The sequence below is a fragment of the Heptranchias perlo genome, chromosome 1 (genome assembly GCF_035084215.1).
Source record: "Heptranchias perlo isolate sHepPer1 chromosome 1, sHepPer1.hap1, whole genome shotgun sequence".
Lineage (NCBI taxonomy): Eukaryota > Metazoa > Chordata > Chondrichthyes > Hexanchiformes > Hexanchidae > Heptranchias > Heptranchias perlo.
The window spans coordinates 124,216,750-124,230,022 of NC_090325.1; the positions used below are offsets into that span (position 1 = coordinate 124,216,750).

The window sequence follows — 13,273 nt, forward strand, 5'->3', positions numbered from 1 at the left end:
GCAATTTGATTTAATATTGTTAAATTGGTGAATAAAATATTGTTTTAAAGAGATTTGAAGTCATGACAGGACATGTAGCACAGTACCACAACACTGCCATTTTCTATTATTGGTACATTTTTTAACTTGCCCACTACCATACTTTGTTAGGGTGATTTGCTCTCATTCTACAGCCAAGAACAATCTGATAAAAGCACATTTATCCCTAAATTACACTAAGTATATGTATTTTGAAATAGTGCAGCACAAACTTCTTGGCTTGTGATCTTTGGTTTTTTGGATTCATATTTCTAGGCAATTCAAGTATTTTTTTTAACTTTGAGAGCCAGAATGTTTAAAACTCCCCTATATTTGTCCTGTTTATTAAAGGAACATTCTGTTAGGCCAAGAAGTCTTGGATCTCATTCTAAGTGTGGCTGAATGCCATTAGATACAAGCATACTGGAAAATGTCTATAGAACAGGTGACAAAAATAAGCTTCAAAGAAAAATTTGAACATTGTTAGGCTGCATTTATACTAAAACCCCAAAGGATGTTCCAAAATGAATGTAATCTCACATCGTATACATCTTCACTCATTCAGTTTGTTCACTGACTGGTGTTAGATTGCCAGAAATTCATCTCAGATAACTTTGCCAACCGGAAGCAGTTTCCTTGCAGCCTGATCCAATGTCAGTATCAGAAGGATTTTGACCTTGAATGAAATAATTGACTCCATGCTGTTTATCCTTAAACAATTATTGTGAATCTACAAAAAAAAATGCAGCTGGAGTACAAATGGGTTTAAAAGTATCTTAGGAAGCAAGGTAAGTCAGGCCTAAAAACCAGCAAATTTTGTGTCTTCTTTTGGCATTAATAATATCATCCAAACTTCTATTTCAACAGGAAGTTGCAGTATGTTTTGGTCCTCTTTGTCTGTCAATCATTGAATACTAATAAAAGGCCTATAAATTCGGCCATGCAGCGCCCGTTTTTCGGGTGCTAACCGGCCTACTAAGTTCCCAATATGGCGGGCAGGAAGTGGTTGCACATTTCCAGCTGGAAGTGCGTCGCCTGCCATATTGGATAAGGTGGATGCACTGGTATCAGGAGCGCACATCAGGATTATTTAAATGGCAGAATACTTTATTGAAAGAGAGCAGGAGCAGCTGCCAGAAGAGGCAGGAGGAAGAGGGCACTGCACAGGAAGTCATACTCACAACGGGTAATCATGGAGCACTTCCCCGACTTTAAGTTTACTCAGGAACAGTCTCTGGCGCCTATGCTTCACCAAGGAGGCTGTCACTGGGATATGTCACCTGCTGCAGCCACAACTTGAGCCTCGAACCAGGGCATGGACAGCACTGCCTGTGGCTGTCAAGGTCACCATGGCCCTCAACTTTTATGCCATGGGCTCTTTCAGGCTGCAACAGGTGGCATCAGCGACATCTCACGGTTCACAGTACGCCAGTGTATCAGGGAGATCACCGAAGCTCTCTATGCCAGGAGGAACATTTACATCTCTTTCCCTATAGATAGAGTGAAGCAGGACCAGAGAGTACTAGGCTTTGCCTACCCGGCAGACTTCCCCAAGGTGCAATGTGCACACACATTGCCCTGCGTGCTCCCTATCACCAGCTTGGCATCTTTAACAATCGATTGGGATTCCACTCGCTCAAAGTACAGCTGGTTTGCAACCACAGACAGCATGCAGGTCTGTGCCCGCTAACCTGGCAGCAATTGTGACTATTTCATCCTGCGCCAGTCCTCTGTGCCACTTTTATTCCAACCAGGCCTCCAAGTTACAGGCTGGTTATTATGCGACAAGGGCTATCCCCTCCGGACATGGCTATTGACTCCTGTCAGGAACCCATGCACAGCTGCATAGCAGGTCTACAATATGAAACACCATCGACAACAAGTGCCCCTCCATGCCAGATCTATGAGACCAGCTCATCGAAGAACGCTTCACCTAAGTCAGCCCCCTCATCCCCAATACACCAATTGGCTGGCACTGAAGAAGGATGAGACCGCCTGCACACTCTCTCTCCCCCCCCGAAAAAAGGCAGGGGCAATATTCAGGCTGTGGCGACTGGCAACGCTGGTGCAAATGTCAGTTAAAGAGGAGGTGAGCTTGTCTGAAGATGCACCATCACTCGATCTGACTCTTGCAAGCACCAGCTCAGATACTGGTACCACGCGTACTTTAGAGGAGATGTCTACATGTGCTGATTTCGAGGGCCCAGGCTCTCTAGCAGGCTGCCCAATGCACCTAGCATTTCCTGGTGTATGCCAGCCAGTATCACAATCCTTACCACTTTCCTGATAACTACCATCTGATTGCCTTCCTTCACTTCTGATTCATGAGACATATCCTTACTTCACTACAAAGACAAACTCCAACACCAAATCCAGAACAAAAAATAAATTTATCAATCAACTCAATTACATCTCTATCTAATAGTTAACAGAAATAATTAAGAATCACTCTTGTGTCAGCCCTTAGTGCCTGTCTTGTGTGCCCATCTCCTTATGCTAGTGCCCCCCTGAGGTGTTACCCCAGCGAGCTTCCATTGAGGACACTTCAGGCAGCCATGAAAGACGACCTCGAGTAGCCCTGGGCCTTGAGGGCCCGGCTACAGACCGCAGCATCTCACTGTGGGCTGGAATAGTCTGGCCCGGCTGAAGCAGTGGTATTAACAAGGGCACTGGCGGGTTAGCAGGCATTGTGAGAGAGAACAGAAGGTGCTTCTCCCATGGAGCCAAGGTTACTCTACTAGGATGGTGCCTCAGCACTGCTATGGCTCTGAGTGAGAACAGAGCGCAAGACTACTGTCTGTGCTGCCATAGAAGCTCTCAGAGCTGTCAGCAGAGGCTCCATCATGGTCGGTGCCACTGTGTTGTTTATGGAGCTCACGGTTTGTTTCATTTTGGACAGAATGGTCTCCATGTTCTGCGCAAAGCCTCGAGACAAGTTGGAGCTGGACTCCTCCATGCTCCGCAGCATTGTGCGCAAGCCATCTAGCAAGCTGCCCAATGCACCTAACATTTCCCGGTGTATGCCAATGAGCCTTCTTCAGTATTCTGGGCACTCGACATCAGCATCTGAGTCCTCTGCAGCGGAACTAGTATGCGACCTTGCCTTCCGGCGAGCTGGCACCTGTGCAGTCCTAGCCCCGTCCGAGCATTTACGCACTTGTGCCCGGTGAGTCACCACATGTAGACCTCTCCTCTAACCAAGCCTCTAAAGTACGCGTGGTACCAGTATCTGAGCTGGTGCTTGCGAGAGTCAGATTGAGTGATGGTGCATCTTCAGACAAGCTCACCTCCTCTTTTACTGACGTTTGCACCAGCGTTGCCAGTCGCCACGGCCTGAACACTGCCCCTGCCTTTTCTCGATGGGGGAGAGAGTGTGCAGGCGGTCTCATCCTCCTTCAGTGCCAGCCTGCTGTCTTCAGTTATGTGTGAACTTCTCCTGCAAGAAAGAAGGGAATGTGTTAGAGTCTTGTGAGGTTTTTGGAGAATGTGCCTGTCATGGTAGAATAGCTGCGTTGTGAATAAATGAGGGTTGGAATAGTGGTGAGTGTGTGAGTATGAGGAGAAGGAGGTGTGGTGAGGTGTTATGCAGTGAATTGTAGGGGAGTGAAGGGAAATGGGGGAGGGGAGTCTTGTGAGTGTTGTGAGTCTTGTGATTATTGAGGCTGTAAGTGGTGGAGGTGTGAGCAGAGAGTAAGAGAGCAGTATCCTTAACAACTCTAGTGAGATCATTACTTCTTCCGGCATTGCAGCCATGTCCTGGGTGCTAGGCTCTGATAGTCACATACTCTGCAGTTTCCTCCCACTGTCAGCGGAGCTGATGCCTGATGGACTTCCTGCCCCCAGGGAGGAAGAGGATGCCCCACCTTCTGTCCATTGGCTGCACCAGAGCCTCCAAGGCAGCATCTGAGAATCTTGGTGCTCTCTCAGCGCTTGTTTAAACCATATCCCTCCTTCCAAAAGTGTTTCCCTGGTTTTTGAAGCCAGAATGCACTTCCCCTTTAAGAGATGCTGACTGCCTTTAAGTAGTAAACAATTTTACAACACCAAGTTATAGTCCAACAATTTTATTTTAAAATTCACAAGCTTTCGGAGGCTTCCTCCTTCCTCAGGTGAATGTCAAGAAATCCTCGAACCTCTCGCATTTATAAATCACAGAACAATACCTGGTGATTACAGATAGTCTTTTCAACTGCCCGTTGCCAAGGCAACCAAAGTGTTCAGACAGATAGGTGTTACCTACTGGGCCACCGAATATACAAACGGCCAGAACAAAAAAAAACAGAGAGAGAGAGGCAGAAACATAGAAACATCCGGAAGGAAAAGACAGCAATTGACCCGTTATATTAAAAATAGTTAACTTTTGTTCGCTGGTGAGGTTACGTGTAGCATGACATGAACCCAAGATCCCGGTTGAGGCCGTCCTCATGGGTGCAGAACTTGGCTATCAATTTCTGCTCGACGATTTTGCGTTGTCGTGTGTCTCGAAGGCCGCCTTGGAGTACGCTTACCCGAAGGTCGGTGGCTGAATGTCCTTGACTGCTGAAGTGTTCCCCGACTGGGAGGGAACCCTCCTGTCTGGCGATGGTTACGCGGTGTCCGTTCATCCGTTGTCGCAGCATCTGCATGGTCTCGCCAATGTACCACGCTCCGGGGAAGTACTGGACGACGAAGGGATTTTGGGTTCATGTCACGCTACACGTAACCCCACCAGCGAACAAAAGTTAACTGTTTTTAATATAACAGGTCAATTGCTGTCTTTTCCTTCCGGATGTTTCTATGTTTCTGCCTCTCTGTTTTTTTTTGTTCTGGCCGTTTGTATATTCGGTGGCCCTGTTGGTAACACCTATCTGTCTGAACACTTTGATTGCCTTGGCAACGGGCAGTTGAAAAGACTATCTGTAATCACCAGGTATTGTTCTGTGATTTATAAATGCGAGAGGTTCGAGGATTTCTTGACATTCACCTGAGGAAGGAGGAAGCCTCCGAAAGCTTGTGAATTTTAAAATAAAATTGTTGGACTATAACCTGGTGTTGTAAAATTGTTTACAATTGTCAACCCCAGTCCATCACCGGCATCTCCACATCATGCCTTTAAGTAGGGTCATAGATGCCCAATATCTGTCCCCCCCTCACCTTTACAGGTGTGCAGCCAATGAGTAATGCACGTAGCACTGGCTGCACACATGCGTTATTAAAATGATCAAGCGGCACGAATATTACTTGCTGCCTGAGTCAATTAAAACAGGCGTGCGCCCCATCCGCGCACATCCAATTTCATGCGTGGTCAGATTTCTAAGCCTATAATTTCAAATTAAAAATATTTGAATCAAAATCAGATACTATTTTGGAGTTATGCCCAATTACATCTCTGTTAGGTTTCCTGTTGTCGCATCACTATTAAAATGGATACTTGGCAAATGTCAGCCAGCAGCATAACACAGTTGTATTTTTTCTAACCTGATAAAATGACTACAGTCAAATGACCACTGTTGTAATCAGTCAGTGATGCCAACATTAGCACAGTGTGCCAAATATCTTCCATAGTTCATACAATGGCAGTTAGCTGAAACAATGAAGCACTGTCAACTGTATGTTATCTCACCTCTCTCGGGCCATAAGATAGAGTAGTGTTTTTGAAGTCTATTCAACTTAATCACAATTATTTGCCACTTTAATTTGCTGAAGCGGTTAGTAATGATAAGGTTGCTAATTACCCCCTTTCCTGAGCTTTTGGAGAAAGATAACATTTACCCCTGCACTGAGCTTAAATTCTGATTTCAGAAGTGCAGGGGATCTACTGACACTAGGCGGTAAATTTTAACCCCACGAATGGGTGGGTTGGGGGCCGGTCAACAGGTAAAACCGGATCCCAACCCGATGATTGGTCAGAACATTGAATACAGGCGTTGGGATTTCTTGTTGAATTTGTACAAGACATTAGTAAGGCCACACTTGGAATACTGTGTACAGTTCTGGTCACCCTATTATAGAAAGGATATTATTAAACTAGAAAGAGTGCAGAAAAGATTTACTAGGATGCTACCGGGACTTGATGGTTTGACTTATAGGGAGAGGTTGGATAGACTGAGACTTTTTTCCCTGGAGAGTAGGAGGTTTAGGGGTGATCTTATAGAAGTCTATAAAATAATGAGGGGCATAGATAAGGTAGATAGTCAAAATCTTTTCCCAAAGGTAGGGGAGTCTATAACGAGGAGGCATAGATTTTAAGGTGAGAGGGGAGAGATACAAAACGGTCCAGAGGGGCAATTTTTTCACTCAAAGGGTGGTGAGTGTCTGGAACGAGCTGCCAGAGGCAGTAGTAGAGGCGGGTACAATTTTGTCTTTTAAAAAGCATTTGGACAGTTACATGGGTAAGATGGGTATGGAGGGATATGGGCCAAGTGCAGGCAACTGGGACTAGCTTAGTGGTATAAACTGGGCGACATGGACATGTTGGGCCGAAGGGCCTGTTTCCATGTTGTAAACTTCTATAAACTTTCATGATCGACCCCCTCCCCCCAGCCCGATAACCAACCCCATCCCTCCACCCCCCGATCTAAGACTTACCTGCTGGCATCCGCCCCCTGGCCACTCTCCCGTCTGACTGACAGCCAGCCTATCGTAGAAACATAGAAAATAGGAGCAACAGTAGGCCATTTGGCCCTTCGGGCCTGCTCCGCCATTCAAAATGATCATGGCTGATCGTCTAACTCAGTACCCTGTTCCCGCTTTTACCCCATATCCCTTGATCCCTTTAGCATTAAGAAATATATCTATCTCCTTCTTGAATACATCTAAGGACTTGGCCCCCACTGCATTCTGTGGTAGAGAATTCCACAGGTTGACCACCCTCTGAGTGAAGAAATTTCTCCTCATCTCGGTTCTAAATGGCATACCCCGAAATAAGAATAAAACCGGACGGACCACCCGGCATTGGACCAATAGGCACCGGACACGACAAAGGCAAACCAAGCCCAGTCGACCCTGCAAAGTCCTCCTCACTAACATCTGGGGACTTGTGCCAAAATTGGGAGAGCTGCCCCACAGACTAGTCAAGCAACATCCTGACATAGCCATACTCACAGAATCATACGTTTCAGCCAACGTCCCAGACTCTTCCATCACCATCCCTGGGTATGTCCTGTCCCACCGGCAGGATAGACCGACCAGAGGTGGCGGTACAGTGTTATACAGTCAGGAGGGAGTGGCCCTGGGAGTCCTCAACATTGACTCTGGACCCCATGAAATCTCATGGCATCAGGTCATACACGGGCAAGGAAACCTCCTGCTGATTACCACCTACCGCCCTCCCTCAGCTGATGAATCAGTCCTCCTCCATGTTGAACACCACTTGGAGGAGGCACTGAGGGTAGCAAGGGCACAGAATGTACTCTGGGTGGGGGATTTCAATGTCCATCACCAAGAGTGGCTCGGTAGCACCACTACTGACCGAGCTGGCCGAGTCCTGAAGGACATAGCTGCCAGACTGGGCCTGCGGCAGGTGGTGAGCGAACCAACACGAGGGAAAAACTTACTTGACCTCGTCCTCACCAATCTACCTGTCGCAAGTGCATCTGTCCATGACAGTATTGGTAGGAGTGACCACCACACAGTCCTCGTGGAGACGAAGTCCTGTCTTCGCACTGAGGACACCATCCAACGTGTTGTGTGGCACTACCACTGTGCTAAATGGGATAGATTCAGAACAGATCTAGCCGCTCAAAACTGGGCAACCATGAGGCGCTGTGGGCCATCAGCAGCAGCAGAATTGTATTCCAGCACAATCTGTAACCTCATGGCCCAGCATATTCCTCACTCTACCATTACCAACAAGACAGGGGATTAACCCTGGTTCTATGAGGAGTGTAGAAGATGATGCCAAGAGCAGCACCAGGGGTACCTAAAAATGAGGTGCCAACCTGGTGAAGCGACAACTCAGGACTACCTGCATGCTAAACAGCGGAAGCAAGATGCTATAGTCAGAGCTAAGCGATCCCACATCCAACGGATCAGATCAAATCTCTGCAGTCCTGCCACATCCAGTCGTGAACGGTGGTGGACAATTAAACAAATAACGGGAGGAGGAGGCTCTGCAAACATCCCCATCCTAAATGATGGCAGAGTCCAGCACGTGAGTGCAAAAGACAAAGACATTGGCTGCACGCCTGTAAAGGTGGGGGGGGGGTGCAGATATTGGGCATCTATGACCCTACTTAAAGGCTGTCAGAATCTCTTAAAGGGGAAGTGCATTCTGGCTTCAAAAACCAGGGAAACACTTTTGGAACCATCTTCAGCCAGAAGTGCCGAGTAGATGATCCATCTCGGCCTCCTCCCGATATCTTCACCATCACAGAAGCCAATCTTCAGCCAATTCGATTCACTCCACGTGATATCAAGAAACAGCTGAGTGCACTGGATACAGCAAAGGCTATGGGCCCCGACAACATCCCAGCTGTAGTGCTGAAGACTTGTGCTCCAGAACTAGCTGCGCCTCTAGCCAAGCTGTTCCAGTACAGCGACAACACTGGCATCTACCCGACAATGTGGAAAATTGCCCAGGTATGTCCTGTCCACAAAAAGCAGGACAAATTAAATCCGGCCATATACAGCCCCATCAGTCTACTCTCGATCATCAGCAAAGTGATGGAAGGTGTCGTCGACAGTGCTATCAAGCGGCACTTACTCACCAATAACCTGCTCACCGATGCTCAGTTTGGGTTCCGCCAGGACCACTCGGCTCCAGACCTCATTACAGCCTGGGTCCGAACATGGATGAAAGAACTGAATTCCAGAGGTGAGGTGAGAGTGCCTGCCCTTGACATCAAGGCAGCATTTGACCAAGTGTGGCACCAAGGAGCCCTAGTAAAATTGAAGTCAATGGGAATCAGGGGGAAAACTCTCCAGTGGCTGGAGTCATACCTAGCACAAAGTAGTGGTTGTTGGAGGCCAATCATCTCAGCCCCAGGGCATTGCTGCAGGAGTTCCTCAGGGCAGTGTCCTGGGCCCAACCATCTCCAGCTGCTATATCAATGACCTTCCCGACAACATAAGGTCAGAAATGGGGATGTTCGCTGATGATTGCACAGTGTTCAGTTCCATTTGCAAGCCCCTCAAATAATGAAGCAGTCCGAGCCCGCATGCATCAAGACATGGACAACATCCAGGCTTGGGCCCATAAGTGGCAAGTAACATTTGCTCCAGACAAGTGCCAGGCAATGACCATCTCCAACAAGAGAGAGTCTAACCACCTCCCCTTGACATTCAACGGCATTACCATCGCCGAATCCCCCACCATCAACATCCTGGGGGTCACCATTGACCAGAAACTTAACTGGACCAGCCATATAAATACTGTGGCTACAAGAGCAGGTCAGAGGCTGGGTATTCTGCGGCGAGTGACTCACCTCCTGACTCCCCAAAGCCTTTCCACCATCTACAAGGCGCAAGTCAGGAGTGTGATGGAATAATCTCCACTTGCCTGGATGAGTGCAGCTCCAACAACACTCAAGAAGCTCGACACCATCCAGGACAAAGCAGCCTGCTTGATTGGCACCCCATCCACCAACCTAAACATTCACTCCCTTCACCACCGGCGCACTGTGGCTGCAGTGTGTACCATCCACAGGATGCACTGCAGCAATTCGACAAGGCTTCTTCGACAGCACCACCCAAACCCGCGACCTCCACCACCTAGAAGGACAAGAGCAGCAGGTACATGGGAACAACACCACCTGCACATTCCCCTCCAAGTCACACACAATCCCGACTTCGAAATATATCGCCGTTCCTTCATCGTCGCTGGGTCAAAATCCTGGAACTCCCTTCCTAACAGCACTGTGGGAGAACCTTCACCAGAGGGACTGCAGCGGTTCAAGAAGGCGGCTCACCACCACCTTCTCGAGGGCAATTAGGGATGGGCAATAAATGCCGGCCTCGCCAGCGACGCCCACATCCCATGAACGAATAAAAAAAAAACCCTGTTTCTGGACTCCCCAGCCATCGGGAACATCCTCCCTGCATCTAGTGATGTCTAGTCCTGTTAGAATTTTATATGTTTCGATGAGATCACCTCTCATTCTTCTAAACTCTAGTCAATATAGGCCTAGTCGACCCAATCTCTCCTCATACGTCAGTCCTGCCATCCAGGAATCAGTCTGGTAAACCTTCGTTGCATTCCCTCCATAGCAAGGACATCCTTCCTCAGATAAGGAGACCAAAACTGCACACAATACTCCAGATGTGGTCTCACCAAGACCCTGTATAACTGCAGTCAGACATCCCTGCTCCTGTACTCAAACCCTCTTGCAATGAAGGCCAACATACTATTCGCCTTCCTAACTGCTTGCTGCACCTGAATGCTCGCTTTCGGCGACTGGTGTACAAGGCCACCCAGGTCTCATTGCACATCCCCTTTTCCAAATCTATCACCATTCAGATAGTAATCTGCCTTTATGTTTTTACAACTAAAGTGGATAACCTCACATTTATCCTCATTATACTCATCAGCCATGTTCTTGCCCACTCACCCAACTTGTCTAAATCACATTGGAGCCTCTATGCATCCTCGTCACAGCTCACATTCCACCCCAGCTTTGTGTCGTCTGCAAACTTGGAAATGTTACATTTAGTTCCCTCATCCAAATCATTGATATATATTGTGAATTGCTGGGGCCCAAGCACTGATCCCTGCGGTACCCCACTAGTCACTGCCTGCCACCCGGAAAAAGACCCGTTTATTCCTACTCTCTGTTTCCTATCTGTCAACCATTTCTGAATCCATGCCAGTATATTGCCCCTAATCCCATGTGCTTTAATTTTGCACGCTAACCTCTTGTGTGGGACCTTATCAAAAGCCTTCTGAAAATCCAAATACACCACATCCACTGGTTCTCCCCTATCCATTCCACTAGTTACATCATCAAAAAACTCCAGTAGATTTGTTAAGCATGATTTCCCTTTCATAAACCCATGCTGACTTTGTCCAATCCTGTTAATGCCTTCCAAATGTTCGGTTATCACATCTTTTATTATAGACTCTAGCATTTTCCCCACTACTGATGTTAGACTAACTGGTCTGTAATTCCCTGTTTTTTCTCTCCCTCCTTTTTTAAAATAATGGGATTACATTGCCACCCTCCAATCTGTAGGAACTGTTCCAGAGTCTATAGAATTTTGGAAGATGATGACCAATGCATCCACTATTTCCAGGGCCAATTCCTTTAGTACTCTGGGATGTAGTTTATCAGGCCCTTGACATCAAGGCAGCATTTGACCGAGTGCGGCACCAAGGAGCCCTAGTAAAATTGAAGTCAATGGGAATCAGGGGGAAAACTCTCCAGTGGCTGGAGTCATACCTAGCACAAAGGAAGATGTTAGTGGTTGTTGGAGGCCAATCATCTCAGCCCCAGGGCATTGCTGCAGGAGTTCCTCAGGGCAGTGTCCTAGGCCCAACCATCTTCAGCTGCTTCATCAATGACCTTCCCTCCATCATAAGGTCAGAAATGGGGATGTTCGCTGATGATTGCACAGTGTTCAGTTCCATTTGCAACCCCTCAAATAATGAAGCAGTCCGAGCCCGCATGCATCAAGACATGGACAACATCCAGGCTTGGGCTCATAAGTGACAAGTAACATTTGCGCCAGACAAGTGCCAGGCAATGACCATCTCCAACAAGAGAGGGTCTAACCACCTCCCCTTGACATTCAACGGCATTACCATCGCCGAATCCCCCACCATCAACATCCTGGGAGTCACCATTGACCAAAATCTTAACTGGACCAGCCACATAAATACTGTGGCTACAAGAGCAGGTCAGAGGCTGGGTATTCTGTGGCGAGTGACTCACCTCCTGACTCCCCAAAGCCTTTCCACCATCTACAAGGCACAAGTCAGGAGTGTGATGGAATACTCTGCACTTGCCTGGATGAGTGCACTCCAACAACACTCAAGAAGCTCGACACCATCCAGGACAAAGCAGCCTGCTTGATTGGCACCCCATCCACCAACGTAAACATTCACTCCCTTCACCATCGGTGCACTGTGGCTGCAGTGTGTACCATCCACAGGATGCACTGCAGCAACTGGCCAAGGCTTCTTCGACAGCACCTCCCAAATCCGCGACCTCTACCACCTAGAAGGACAAGAGCAGCAGGCACATGGGAACAACACCACCTGCATGTTCTCCTTCAAGTCACACAGCATCGCGACTTGGAATTATATCGCCGTTCCTTCATCGTCGCTGGGTTAAAATCCTGGAAATCCCTTCCTAACAACACTGTGGGAGAACCTTCACCAGACAGACTGCAGTGGTTCAAGAAGACGGCTCACCACCACCTTCTCAAGGGCAATTAGGGATGGGCAATAAATGCCGGCCTTGCCAGCGATGCCCACATCCCATGAACGAATATTAAAAAAAAATTGTCAGCCTTTATCCCCATTAATTTCCCTAGCATTTTTTTTACTAATACTGGTTTCCTTCAGTTCCTCCCTCTCACTAGACCCTTGGACCGCTAACATTTTGGGAGGTTATGTGTTTAATTGTTCTGCCATTTCTTTGTTCCCCATTATAATTTCCCCCATTTCTGACTGTAAGGGACCTGCATTTGTCTTCACTAATCTGTTTCTCTTGACATATTTATAGAAGCTTTTACAGTCAGTTTTTATGTTCCCTGCTAGTTTACTCTCATTCTTTATTTTTCCCCTCTTAATCAATCTCTTTGTCCTCCTTTGCTGAATTCTGAACTGCTCCCAGTCCTCAGGCTTGCCACTTTTTCTGGCAATTTTGTATGTCTCCTCTTTGGATCCAATACTATCCCTAATTTCTTTTGTAAGCCACGGTTGAGCCACCTTTCCTGTTTTATTTTTGCGCCAGACAGGAATGAATAGTTGTTGTAATTCCTGCACATGTTCTTTAAATATTAGCCATTGCCTATCCACCGTCATCCTTTTTAGTAAAGTTCCCCAATCTATCATAGTCAACTCGCACCTCATACTTTCGTAATTTCCTTTATTTAGATTCAGGACCCTAGTTTCGGATTCAACTACTTCACTCTCCATCTGAATGAGGAATTCTATCATGTTATGGTCGCTCATCCCTAAGGGACCCCGCACAACAAGATTGTTAATTAATCCTTTCTCATTGCACAATACCCAGTCTAGGATCACCTGTTCTCTAGTTGGTTACTCAATGTATTGGTCTAGAAAACCATCACGTACACACTCCAGGAATTCCTCCCCCACAGTATTATTGCTAAT

General features: G+C 47.3%; 1 protein-coding gene across 2 annotated transcripts in view; it reads left to right on the top strand.

Annotated features, from left to right (window-relative positions):
• Positions 1 to 13,273, top strand: part of LOC137325667 (protein transport protein Sec24D-like) — a 169,118-nt gene that overhangs the window by 46,055 nt on the left and 109,790 nt on the right. The gene's annotated exons all lie outside the window — the stretch shown is intronic.